The following is a 14246-nucleotide window of genomic DNA, read 5'->3' on the forward strand; positions in this document are numbered from 1 at the left end:
GACGTTAGTGCTTATTCAGGACTTTCCTACTCTGAAAAGGTTTCCGTGCTGAAAGGGTGGATGTGCTTGCGTTCCCGGCAGAGCTGAGCGTGGCAGTGGTGTCCATGGGATGCTGGCAAGGCTGCAGGCAGGGCTGGCGCTGCCTGCACTGCCTTGCCTTGGGAAGCACAGCAACCAGAGGGCAGGTGCTCCTTGGATGACCTGCTGGGCCTACGCTGCAAGCTTAGGCTACTGTGGCAGACCCTCTCTGCTTCTCATTCTGCCACAGCCCTATGTCCCATTAGCAAGTCACAGATCATCTCTGTCTGCCTTATTGTGCTTTCTCAGAGGTGCACAGCAGCAGGTTAGGATTCATGCGTGTGTTTGAAATAACAGGAGAGGACCGACTGCAAGAGTTACTTTCCTATTTAAAGTATTAAGAATAAAGACTATAAAAAGGAAACAGCCAGTTTTTCAAAGTGTACACACAAAAAGCATTCCATTTAAATATTTTTTGTTCCAGTATACTCTTTTGCATACAAAAGACTTATTTATTACATATTTGAACTTGTGGGAAAAAGGGAAGGAATGCACTGATTCCTGAAATAACTCTACAGTCTTTTTGGAGACTTTACTCTTCTGTGCTCTTGTTCTAGTCAGAACAGTTTTATTCCAGGGACAGAGGAATTCCTTGAAGTCAGTTGTTTCTTTTCCACTAGCTGTTTGCATTCAAGAGTGGGCATACATAGCATACTAGACAGTGTTTTAATTTCTCTTCTATTGCCTTATTATGTGCGTGTGCTATCTGTTCAGATGCATGCTTATATGTGAACATGTTGCATTTTCTGCCTGTTTTGTTACCTACTCCATGTTATTACACATTTCTGTGCAAACCATCGCTTCAACTTTAAAAGCAAGGTAATATCAAGTTACAATCTCAAATAGAAAATGAATTAGAAAATGAGCGTATGTATAAATGCACTAAAGAGCATATAGGAATACGGGACTGAAAAGAGCAGTCTCAAATCCTACAAATAGTGCTGCCGAGTAATTAAGAGATAGAAATTGCAGAGAACATCCTACATTCATGTCTTTACACTCTACGCTTACTGCTTCGAGTTGTTTTTGAATAGTGCGCCTGATTTGACACATTTCTATCTGGTGATTGTGTTAAATCCTTTAAGAGATAGTGAAATATCCAAGCATTCCTTGTGCTAACTACAGCTGAAATTTTACACTTATTGTAACCTTTCCTAACAATGTGAGAAAAACAGAGTAAATATATTAAATTTGTTTCACAACAGATGCTTAGGTTGTTAATATTTAAGATGCCTATTCATGCTATTCCTGTCTGCACATTTGTCAAAAATGTAAGCTTGAATGCTAATGTTTGCCAGCAGACTACAGCAGACAAATATACGAATGCACGGTACCAAAATAATATAAAGTAGAAATCAGAGACTGCTGCTCGCTCCCACCCAAGCAGCATGGATCAGAATGAAAGGGCACTACCAGATCATACACCCCGGCTCCTCTGCATCTGAGTTTGCGAATTATTCTCACAGAAGCGCTGCGCTCACTTGGACCGACGAAAACCAGCGGAGAGCTTTCGTCAGTTCGAACTCATCGCAGCTTAGGAGCCGGTGCAAACTATTTCATCAAACTTGCATTTTTAGCGAAGTTTCTCTCGCAGTCAGGGAAGCCTGGAGAGACAGGCAGAGAGAAACTCTGGACCGGGCAGGTGCCTGTCAGGAGCGCTCCCTGGGGCAGCCAGCGGCGACGGCGACAAAAGGACGGCGGTTTGAACAAAACCTCGGCTGCCGCTTTTGGAGACGGAGCGGAAAAAACAAACCCCCATAAAATCCTGGAGCACACAGGCGCGCTCCTGGCACCGCTCCCCGCGGTAGCGGCACCGCCGGGTCGCGCCGCGACCGGGGAGCGCGGGGAACCTGCCACCCGCCGCCACAGGAGAGCCCCCGCCACCGCCTCCCGCGCAACCCCCGCGCCCCGCGGAAGCGCCACCGCACCGCCCTCCTCCCAGCGCCCCCCCCCCGTTCGCCGCTCCGGCCCGCAGCCTCGCCCCGCGCCCCCAGCTGTCGGGGTGCCGCCGCCCCGGGCCCGCCGCTGCCGGGCTGACCAAACTTTGCCAAACTTTAGTTTCCCCTTCTTTTCCCTCTGCCCGGGTCCACCCGCCTCTCCCACCCGCGCCGGTACCGCGCGAGGTGGCGGCGGCGGGCAAGGGAGCGCAGCGGGGCCGGAGGCCGGCAGCAGCGCGGCGGCAGGTGTGAGCCCGCGCTGGCCGGGAAGCTCCGGCAGCGGCAGCGCCCGGCGGAGCTCCGCGCCTCCGGCCGCCCGGAGGTCAGCACCGCCGGCCTCAGTAAATCACCGTGGCGGGTGACCCCGGCACGGCCCCCGTGTCCCCCCACCCCGTCCCCGAGGAGCGACGCCGAAGGAGCGGGACCGACTCACTCATGGGAGCGCGGCGGGCGAGGCCGGCGACACCTCCGGCTTCCGAGGCGCCGGCGAAGTTAATTGCACTGAAGTTCAAGTTGTCTTTTCACCCATCAGGAGTGGGCGTTTAAAGGAAGGAGAGCGAGGAGGAGGAGGGGGAGGGGGAAGGGGGAGAGGGAGAGTCGCTCTCGCTCGCTCTCGCACACACACACACACACACACACGCACACACACGTACATACACACGCGCGCGCGCGCACACACACGCATGCACGCGCGGACACACACGCACACACACTGACACACACACCCGCCCGCTCGGCTCCGCTCCCGAGCTGCCTCAGCAAGGAGGAGCCCGGACGGAAAACACCCGAGCAGCAAGGTACCGGCGTGGGGCAGCCCTGCCTCTGTGTGTCTGTGTGCGCGGCTGTGCCTGTGTGTGTCTGTCGTGTATCTGCCCCCCCCCGCCTCCCCGCCTCGTTCGGCCCCTCGGGCGGGGAGGTGCGCGCTGCCCCCGGGGAGGGCCCGGCAGGGCCGTCGGGGCACCGCGGCGGCGGTGGAGAGGGACCGGCTGCGGTGGCGGTGGGGGGAGGGAATCCGCGCCCGGCATCTTCGCCAGCTCCGTGCTTGCTGCCTCCTGCCTGCGCGGCAGCGGGGGTCTACGGGGCGGGTGTGTGTGTGTGTGTGTGTGTGTGTGTGTGTGTGTGTGTGTGTGTGTGTGTAAACCGAGGGGCGGCTGTGTATGTCTGTATGTGGCGGTGGGGCAGACGAGGTGGAAGTGCCGGGTCGGGTGGCGGGGTGCCTCCATATCTCCCCCCCACGGCCCTGCGAGAGGGACCAAAGCTCCCCTACGGCCCTCCCTGCTTTCCCCGCGTACCGCGCCCCCTGTCCCCTCCCGCTCCCCCGCGTTCCCTCTTCGTCGTTTCCTCGCTCGTTTATTCCCACACCTGCCTCCGCGCCCTCCGCCCGACCCCCGCCGCTGCTCCGAGACAGGCAGCGCCCCACGGCCACCGGCCTTTTAAGGCGGCTGAGGCAGAAGCTCCGCAGCCGCGCTGGCGGCCTCCGCGGGACAGGGCGGCCGGGGTGAGGGCAGGCATCCCCCGGGGCAACTAACCGCCCTCCTGCCGCCGCACGGCTGCCCCGTCGGGGCCCGGTCCCTCCGCGCATTCTCCCCACGATTGTTTTGCCTGGTGCTTCACCTGGCACCACGTGCTCCTCAGTAACGCTGTTTGAGAATTGCCTTTATCCATGTAACTTCTCCTTGGGGAGGGACTTATTCTCTCTGCTTTTGTTTTTAAGACCTTCTTTCCCATCTTCGCTGCTTCGGGATTTGGAAGTGGAGTTCCTGGAGAGTGATCCTGGCAATGAGCGCATGTTTCCGTGAAAGCTGAGGCTGCTTCTTATTTACTAGGAGACTGAGAAGAGAGGGGACCCTGGATGTCAGTTCATTCTCCGTTTTTCATTTGTCTTGACTTTGAGGCAGATTTCCTCTTTCAGCTCTGGAAACTGACAGGTACAATTCCTCCAGGCACCTTTGCATGTCTCAGAAACAGGACAAAGACCATGAAGTTGATATGTCAGTGCTTTTCCTAGTTAACCAGTGGTACGCCCTTCTATTAATTGCTATTAGAAAGTGCAACCTTGTAGTACAGTTATTGAATAATCATTAATCCATGGAGGATACACAAGCCCAAAGGTTAGTAATAGGAATAACAATTAATAATGTTGACCTTGCCAGTAGGGAGTGTATTTTTGTCATAGTTATTAAAAGGCACATGGATTTATTCAGTGTACAGTGGTGTAAATTTGGACCCAATATGCTTAGTACCAAATTCTGCAGCAACACCAGAAATTAATTTTCCTCATTATCTCCATGATATCAGGCCTCTGACTTTTTCTCCCTTTAAAATGTATCATCTACTACTCATTTTAAACAGAAATGCTGTGTCTTTAATCAATTCTGACATTTGCACTAGAAAATAACATAGAGCTCTCTTACACAGATAAAAATTTATTTGCCTGCAGCTGATTTGTTGTAGTGCTTTGGACCCATTAATTTCTGAGAGAGGACTTAGTTTTTTATGGTCGTCAGGTACCACGGGGTAATAAATAGAAAGTAAGTACCAAGGGGGCATTCTCAGTTTTGTAGGTCTAACTCTTGGCTCCCTAGAGCAGCCTCCTTGCACAGCTACTCTGACTAACCAGTACCCTTCTGTCGTCAAAGACCCGTCTTCTTTGCCTATATCAGACTCTTCTGACTGACTGGTCAGTAAGTCCTAATAATAATCACGTTTCATGTCTCAGAATTCTAATAATCAAGTTACTCATTCTTATAAATTGCAGCTAAGCTATTTGGGTTAGTCGCATTATCCCCACTTTAAAGGCAGGGAAAATTAACACATTTGCCTGAGGCCACGCATGGGTTTAAGAGTAGATCTAGGACTGGAACTGAATTTAGACTGAGCTTCCTCTTAAAGATTCTAAAGTGCACTATGGAAAATGCATCTTTGAAAAGGAAATTTAATGTAAACTTTATTTTTCATCAATTTTGTATATTAGTCAAAATGCACACACCTTTTTTCATATCACATTACCTTTTCTAAAGATAAGGTTTATCCAGGTTTTTAAAAAGGTGTGGTGATAGTTTTCAATGACATAGTGCAGTATACTGTGGAAACAAGAAATATTAATATGAGATTGTGAGCAGTAATGGGAACTGAATTGCTTGTTGTTAGGTTACGGTTAACAGTGTTTGCTGGGTGTTACGGTGTCAACAAAATATAGTGAGAAGTCTGGCATTAGTATCCATAAGGTGCTGTTGCTTACCTAGTGTGCAGTGGTTTTTGCCATAATGCTCCTTCAGCACTTTCAGTATCAAAATACTTAACATGTGTTTAAACATTGAAAACATACAGGGCAACCATATACTGTGTTTGAGAGTTACAATTTATAGCATTAAGCAGTGAGTTTTACCAAGTTGTGTCATTCATGTCAATGAGGAAGGATGTATACTGCCTGCCCTTTAGTGTGGCATGTCATCAAAGCTGTATTAAGGTATGACTGAGCACAAATGGCATGCCTAAAAAGCAGGTGTACAATATAACTTTCTTATTACTGACACACAGATATTTCCTCTTCCTGAATGTCCACCCCCAGATGTTTGCTTGCCCAACCTTCTACAGGAACTACAGAAAGTCCTGCTCATCCTGCTCATCCCTAATGGCTGGGATTGTACAGTCAAAACCCTATACAGAATAAATGTTCACATATATTTTTATGTATTTATTCTGACAGCTACATTCTGAGCTTTTTTAGAGTCCTGGTTTGAGGGAAGTGGGTGCAATCTCACTCAAATAATCATTCTCCAATACCATTAGCATTACCTGCCAAAAATGAAAGTGGCATATGAATCACAGTAAGCCACTCATGAATTTGTCGATTTAGAGCCTGCCAAGGAACACCAGAAATCCATAGGATTTCAAAGTCCCACGACTTTTAGGGACTTTGAACAATATGTAGAAGTACATTTATTCAAAGACCATTTTACTTATGACCCATCCTATAGGGACTACAGGCATAACCTACTCAAGTGAAGGGCGATATTAACTGAAACTATTTCTGTTCCAGTGTTTCTCTTTCAAGTGAGGTAGTGAAAGTGGTGAATCTGCTAGTTGAAACTATGTCAGGGGCCCTTCCTGAGGTGTCCCTTATTGAAGTGCTACTGTGATATATTGATGTGGAAATACGCTTTTGTGTGAGAAGAGATACTGGATCCTCTGGGAAATATCACAGATGCCTTCCAGTTCCTTTCAGACATGTAAATATCTTGATGTTTAGACATGAGTAAAGAAGGGTGGGAAGTGAAGCGAGGAGTAGAGTGGGGTTAAAAGCATCCACATAGATCCAGGAACCAAATAAATACATGTGGGTTGTTTTTTTCTTTTCTGTATCTGACGTTAACTGGGGCTTGAATTGAAATGTTCATTGCTGAGAAGACACATTACATGAACGCGTGCATACCTGAGAGTGACCCAACCTTGATAGAGAAGGCCATCTTCTGCCCCAAATTATACATGATCAACAGAACTCTCAGTAATACTCAGATACTTAAGTCGTTCCTAAGTAATATGTACCTTACGAAGTATGGGTTTTTTTCAGCTTGTAGTACATGGCTAATGCTATAGCAGTGAAAAACACGAAATGTCATCTAGCACTTCTTATGATTGCTTGCTTTTTGCATGGTTTGTTTTTAGCTAAGCACATCAGAAATTGGAAATAATGTTTAAGTCTTTTTTACCTCTTAACTTACAAACCCAGAAGCCTAAGTTTTGTAGTCTATTTATATATTAGTACGTGTGAAGCACAGTGATAAAACCTGCTTAGTAGCATGGTCTACACGTAGCTGTCTCAGCAGCTTGATGACTTAGTTTGAGTAACTATGTTCCAATCTGCATTAGCATTATCTGTCATAGATGAAAAGGGCAGTGAACGAATACAGTCATTCTAGAGTGGCCTCCTGTGCATATGTTAAATGCAAGTGGACATCATTAGCTGTACCATAACCTTGTTTGATGTTTCATCTTGCTGGTGGCTCAGTGGAAGACGCTCGGGTGATTTTCTGAATGTGGCAGCTGCTTTCAGTGTATTTCTGTAGTTGATTATTCTACTCTTTGCTGATTAAACACCAATCTCCTGAGCTTAAGCCTATGCCATCTCACTACCTGAATGTCTCTCCAGAAAGTTTGTCCACTGAACTGTGTATCATGTCAATAATAACAAATTCATCTGTCCGTCTCCAGACCAGCTTACGTTTTCTCCAGTCATTCACTGAAAGTTCATTGTTTCCAGGCCCTGATGCTACACAGTACCTCAGTCCATTCGGCTTCTCTCCAAAATGGTAACTACTTTCTGCTTCACATCTCTGTTACAAGAGATCTTTTGATTACCTAAAAAAGTAAACTGTATCCTGTAATGTCCTCTTAAAACTTCTGCTTTATGGAAGAGAAGATTAACTTGTTGCAGGTGTCTCAATGATATCAGACTCAATTCTGTTTTGCCTGACCGCCCTCTTTCTTCTGTCAGTCTAAAATTGCCATTTTGAAAGGATTGAAGGGGTTGTATTAATATTTGTGTGAACCACTTTTCCTGCACATTGTATCTGCTTTTCTCCTTTCCTTTGGTGTCTGGTTTGTCTTGACTGCTTTTAAAAGTTCTGTTGCCTCTAGTGAGGGACCGCCAGATTAAACCAGTGAAGAGAAACCAGGTGACTGTCTACTTTTACAAATACAGGTTGTGTATAATAAATTCAGGTTTTACATCTATGCAAATTACATCATCATATGATTATGACTACATGCATTTTTTATCAAATACGGCATATCTTTCACAAATTATATTTAACTTGTAGTCATGTTGCTATTCTTAATACCTAACTAGGAGTTACAAGGTGTGCCACTAGATCTTAGTAAATAGGTTTATGAAAACAGAATAAATAAGGCAAAAATCACCTTTTTTTTGTTGTATTCCTGGTAAGTCCAGTGGAAAGGTTTTTCCTGCTGCAGGTGATAATGTATGTAAACACTTTACCACAGAGCTGTTTAGAGACACAAGTATAAATGAGTATTAGAAATGTAGAGATTCTGTAAAGGCCTAAACAAAATATGCCCAGAATAAGGAAGTTTTAAAGCAATGTGTCATTGGTCTGGAGTTTAGTGCATCTAGTTAGTTTGAAACTAGTTAGAAAATAGGATTTAGCACAATTCTTCCTTTGGGGTTCATCGACAGACAGGGCAGTTTTAGTGTAAAGCCCTAAGCCTTGCAATGATTCCTAACCATATGTGCACCATACTTTGAATAATCAGTCAGCTGAGCTATGGCAAGGATTATGCTGTGAAGGTAACAACTCAATGCTTTCAGTGTTAACTGTCCTCAACAACTGCTTCTGGTTTTCTCATAAATAAAAGGATATTTTGGTGAGCACAAAGATGTCTCTGTTAGTACTTATGTTGCGTCAATAAGAGGGTCTGGGTGGTGTGAAATGTGGGACTCAGGTGGAATTTAAGCGTGTGAACAAACAAGTGTGATTCAGAAAACCTCTGTTAAGCAGTTGCCTAAATCTCAAAGCACTATGTTTGCCTCTCATGATTCATGCCTTGGAGTTAGTTACTTTTCCACCTGGGACTCTGGAGCGGCCTTTCAGGAGTGTACATGCCCAAGTTCTCTGGACCCTAGGACCATGACATTTCTCCATCCAAGTGTCCTGGTTGGCGTGACCTCCTGGCCACTCGGGGATTATTCCTCAGAATCGCTGACACGACTATCGACTGTCTTCTGACAAAACACTGCAGGGTCACAGTGGTAATGCTGGTACTTAGTCATGGGACTTATTTTTATTTCTTTTAGGGGGTTGTTGTGTGTATTCCACAACAATTTAGCATAGCAAAGACAGAAATAATCCGAGAAAAGTCAGTGTGTGCCTCAGCCCTGGGAATAACCTAAACATTAGATTATGATCTAAGGAATCTTGAAGCTGTTTGTGCTCAAGGGCACTGTTTCAGCAGAAGGGTCAAGACTGCTTTTTCTAAAATAACCGTCAGCCTGATGGTCAGAGTCCTCCCTGGGGTGAGAAGAGTTGTGAATTGGGGCCTTTCATGGCAGGAGAGATGAATCCCATGATTGCATGAGTGCTCTAATCACAGAGTTGTTATATAGAGGGAGATGGGAAGCCAGCTTCTCCTCCAGCTATGTTTTAATAAAACATAAGTTTTGAAGGAAAGATCACAGGAACCTATTTTCATAAAAAGGTTCGGGGTGTAGATACTGAGTGGATGGAGGCATCGCTCAGACAGCCTTGGGCAGAGCCCTGTCTTTAGAGGTAGCTCTCAGGTAGAGCCCTGGCTTTAGAGAAAAGCAGGATTTTAGATTTGGGACAAACTCATTTTTTTCCGGGTTAATTCCAGTCGGCATATGTTGAGGTAAAGGCACGCTGTCTTGACTGTTCTCCAAGCTACCCAAATGTCTCTCCATTTACACTAGAGGAAAATCATGCTCTTGAAACATGATTCTAGATACCTGGTAGGGGACCATGAGCTGAAAAATTTGTTGCTGGAGCACCAAAGGTTTTGGAGCTCTAGAATCCTGTATAGGATTAGGCCATAAACCATGTAAATCAATTTATTCATAACAGTTGGTTTCATATTAACATCAATACTTAGTATCTGCTGGTGACTGTTTTTTCAGTATGAGTTTCTGGTCCATTTTTATTTTTCTATTACAAAGGACAGCACAGGAAACTGTTGGATTGCATATTACTTATAATGAAAATTCTCACTGTAAGTGTTTCCCATTAGAAGCTGTAATGGCTAGCATGGCTAGACACTCATATTGGTTTGAGTCCTGTGGGATACAAGGTTAGAATGATATCTTTATAGAGTGTAACTAAATTAAAGTGAAAATACATACTAAAATTTTGACCTTTTTTAGGAAAAGTGTAATGATATTCAAAGATGCTTATTTCTCCCTTAAAATAATTTCATTTTACCTAGTCACAAACTTCCAAAATCAGGGGACAATATATTCCTCCAAAAAAGACAACAACATGATGGTCATTTAGTGCACAGATTTCCTCTGCCATGGTAGCTTACTGCTTTGCCACAGATAGGACGTACAGGCACAATTCAGACAGTCTGTCCCATGCATGTTTCCTTTCCCGAACTTGCTTGATAGAACTGAAGAGGAGGTTACAAAGCTGCCCTGGAACCCTTCCACTTGTGATCTGCATTGTACAATATGGAATATTCTAAATATCATGGGCTTTCCCTAGCTAACAAGCTGGTTATTCTGGCTATGCATGAAGATACAGATTTGGGTCTTAATTAACATCTGTAGTTTAATCAAACCATTTATGATCCTGAGAAATCTGAACTGTAGACTTTCTGGTTTTTCTGATGACAGACAAATGCCATAAACAAAAAGGAAGTAAAATAATGGTTTAGTACATAAAGTGTTTGCACCAGCTATGGCTGTGGTGACTTTTGTGGAAAACTGGGAATTCTGAATATCATTTTTTTCAGTGTCTGATGAAGATTTTAAAGGTAATAAACATGAGAATAATATATTAAGGGCCTCAGAAAAGTTTTTAGTGTTTAAGTTTAAACTGTACTCTATTTAATTTTATAGGGGCTAACTCTCGTCCAGTGACAATGCTGTAAACCTTCAGCTAGGCCCACTTTTATTATAAAAGAAGTTGGCCCAAAAGAGAATTTCTAGAATAAATTGCCATGAAAGTGGATGGGCCTGTTTAGTCTGGTGACCTAGTGAAACAGTGCAGGACTTTATAATCTTCAATGCAGACAGGTCTTCATTGTTGAAGGAAGCAGGAAGTGCAAAGAGGGCTGTAATTGCATATTCTTTAATAAGATATATAATTGTTGCTTTCTCCAAACAGATCTCAGACAGATTTTAATAGTGTGCACACATTGAAAAGCCTCTGAAACACACCCTTCTACCCTAATTTGTTCATATGCATTGATATATTCTAATGTATTTACACCCTCTAAAATTGTAGTCCATGTAGAGCATTTCTGATGTGCAGGGTTCCTTAATCTTTTTTTTTTTTTTTTTTGTTCCTTTTAGACTGACTGTGATGTAGAAAAAGATAATGGAGCAAGATTCAGTAAGAGGAAAAAAGGTCCAGTAGATGTGTTTCTTTTTATACTTTCAAGTTCCTGTCTTTAAGGGTTCATCATTGCCATCACTATAGTGGTCAGTCTTTACTGCAACGTCAGGGCCAGGCCATCTTTCATATTCATTGAAATACTGTTTTTAAGAAAACGTTTTGTTTCAGGAAAATTCAAATTAGGAAAGTACATTTGTGAAGTAATATAATTTGCTGAATTTAAAGGGATCACACCTTGTGTTAAACTAATATCTATATAAATCTTGGTCAATATGAGGAAAAGTGGTGTTGTACAAATCCCATAGTAACTACTGAGTATGGAGTTCAGCAAAAGCAGACACGAGCTTCTCGCAACACAGAACTATTTTTGGTGGCCAAAATACAGTTTTTCTTATTCCCTCCTTTTCTATATTTTCAGTCAAACAAACAAATGGTCTTCTTAACTGGCATTAGGTATATAGCTTCTCATGAACCATGGTAACTGAGGCTTGAGATTTATGAACAATTGCTTAGTGTTCATCAATCTCCCTCAATCTGTAGATCTAAGAAAAATCATGCCATATGTTTGATGTGAGTTCAGTAGTGACTGTCCTTCAGCAGCTGTGCTAAATTTGCATTGTTCTGCAGTGCCATGGACAGCTTTTTTCGGGACAATTGAGATCACAGATATATATTAAATTAGTGTAATTTCCATTGAGCATCATATTTTAAAAACCTTAAATAATTCTTTCGGTGAAATGTGAAGTTAAGAAAACATTAGCTGTTCATCCCAGGAGAGTCACACCTTCAGTTTATTTGTGAGATTCATTTTATTTGTAACTGGACTTGTAAGATTCTCTGTGATGACCCAGCGTTAGAATAATCAGCTAAAACATGTTAATGTTCCAGGCTTTGTACCCATAAAGCTCATCTATGCTTTTGTTTGTTTTACTACTGAAAAGAAAGGGGAAAAAAGCTGCATTATCTTGTAAATTTGACACTGGCTTTAGAATATAAATGCTCATTTGTCAGTAACTGATGTGAGTTCGTAGACTCCTTTTATATATTCCACTAATCAGTTACCCCTGATAAAGGCTTCCATTGCTCGCATGACCTATGTGTGAAGTATCCCACTTCAGGTCCCTGAGGGATATTCAATATAATCTATCTGATCAAGGAAGATTAGGACAGTCTGCAGCATCTACTGATGATATTTATACAACTGGGATTTAGAAAGATTTTATTAAAGAGTATCTGCAAGAAGAAGAAAAGGACACTACTGTCTGTCATAGTTCATATGATTTGTCTTTTTCGAAGCCATGTGTTGAGGTAAGTTGTATCCGTGAAAGCAGGAAAATGAAATCGTGGTTTGCTACTTTTTGGTAATATTTATGCAGTGAGTCAGATCAACAATACTGAGGTTGAGAAGAACACAAGCCAAGGAGGCTGCCCATGCAAATGATACATCCTGGTTGCTTCCTCATGAACTCTTCCATGAAATCTTGCTGCACCCATCTTGATTGCATATGCTAATCCTGGCTTCTTAATTGACTCATAACAGATTTATCTGGATTTCCAACTTCCTTTTCTCTTTAGAATGTTAATTAAAAGAAAAATGATTACACTTAAGATATTCATGACAATAAGAGGTTTTTGCTAGAGGTGTTCAGAGCCAAATTTTGCTTTTATTTATATGGGACTATTTAAAATCAATGAGCTTAAGTCTGCTTCACTCTAGGGACGTTTTGATACCCACATAGCAAAAAATGGCCTGAGTGAGAATGGAAAACAGTTCCTATAGTATGTTTTCTAAATTTTACTTCATATTAAGTAAAATAAAGAAAATGTCTCCAGCTTTTAGAATAAAATATATATAACGAATCAAAAGCCAGTTTGCTTGGATGAAAATGAGCTCAGAAGTGCTCATGCAGACTTGTATATTCTCCCTCTCTTCCCTTAAATCAGTCACTGCCACTATTATTACTACTGCAGAAGTAGGAAAATGAGGGCTTCGATATTCTCCGTATGGAATATGGAGATTTTGAGTCATGTCACTAGCATAAATGGATAATTGTCCTTTGTTATTTCTTAAGTCAGATCCAGACTATTTTTACTAATGATTTAGGAACTCTTTAAACAATAGTTATGGTTTTTGTCATATGGACAACATGAGATTTAATTAAAGAAGGAGAAGTAGAATGAAAATGCTTTTTCTTTTCCCTTTTTTTAAATAAAAAACCAAAGTAATTCTTATTGTGGACTTGTACAGGGCACTTTTTTTCATATCTTTTTTTCTTTGCTGTTTTTTTGTTTCTTCTTAGCAAGGTACTTTGCAGTCATTCTCTTGCTTAGTACCCCACCATATTGTTGTTGGTGATTTGCTTGGGTTTTTTTATATATTCAGTAAGTTAAATCATATTATCCTATTTGGGATCTTCCCACCATTACAGCTTTTGCCACCCATAACCTTATTTTATGATCAAAGGGAAATAAAGGGAAAGCAGTAATGTTAATAGTCTTTCCCATGCAGTCTCTCTGGGAATGGTCTTTTTATAAGTGTCTTGAACTTGACCTCTTCAGAAGGCCCAAAGGTCCAACACACATTTTTAAAGTTGCATTTAAATTTTAATATTTTTATTCTGTGAAGCCATTTAAAACCTGGCCCTCAAAACACAAAGCATAAATCTTTCAGGACAGTCATACAGTAAAATTGATGTGTGCGGAAGAGGAGTTCCGGAAAACCCCTAAAGCTCTGTTGCTTTGCTTTTCATGTTGTTTTATAGATACGTTCCCTACAACACTAGCAAATAATCAAACAAAATCCAATGAATAATATTGTGATTTCATCACTCTGGCATTTGAACTTGCAAATACAATTTAGCAATGAATTAGGAGAGGAAAAGTTTTGCATTGCCCCACCCTCATTATAAAAATGTTCTTCAGAGCCAAACATTTGAGGCATTAGAAAGATTTACAGTAATAATATAAGTAGCTATAATGAACTTGGGAACAAGGGAGTCTTGTAAGAGGTTCTCAGAATGAGAGAGAGGGTTTGTAAGCAATTCTATCAACACTAAATAAATATTTAGGAAGATTGTCTTCTCTTAGTGAGTCTGTATAATAATTGTGGTGCTAATAGGAAGTATGTGATTTGGATATG

The sequence above is a fragment of the Psittacula echo genome (assembly GCF_963264785.1).
Source record: "Psittacula echo genome assembly, chromosome: 2".
Taxonomy (NCBI): domain Eukaryota; kingdom Metazoa; phylum Chordata; class Aves; order Psittaciformes; family Psittacidae; genus Psittacula; species Psittacula echo.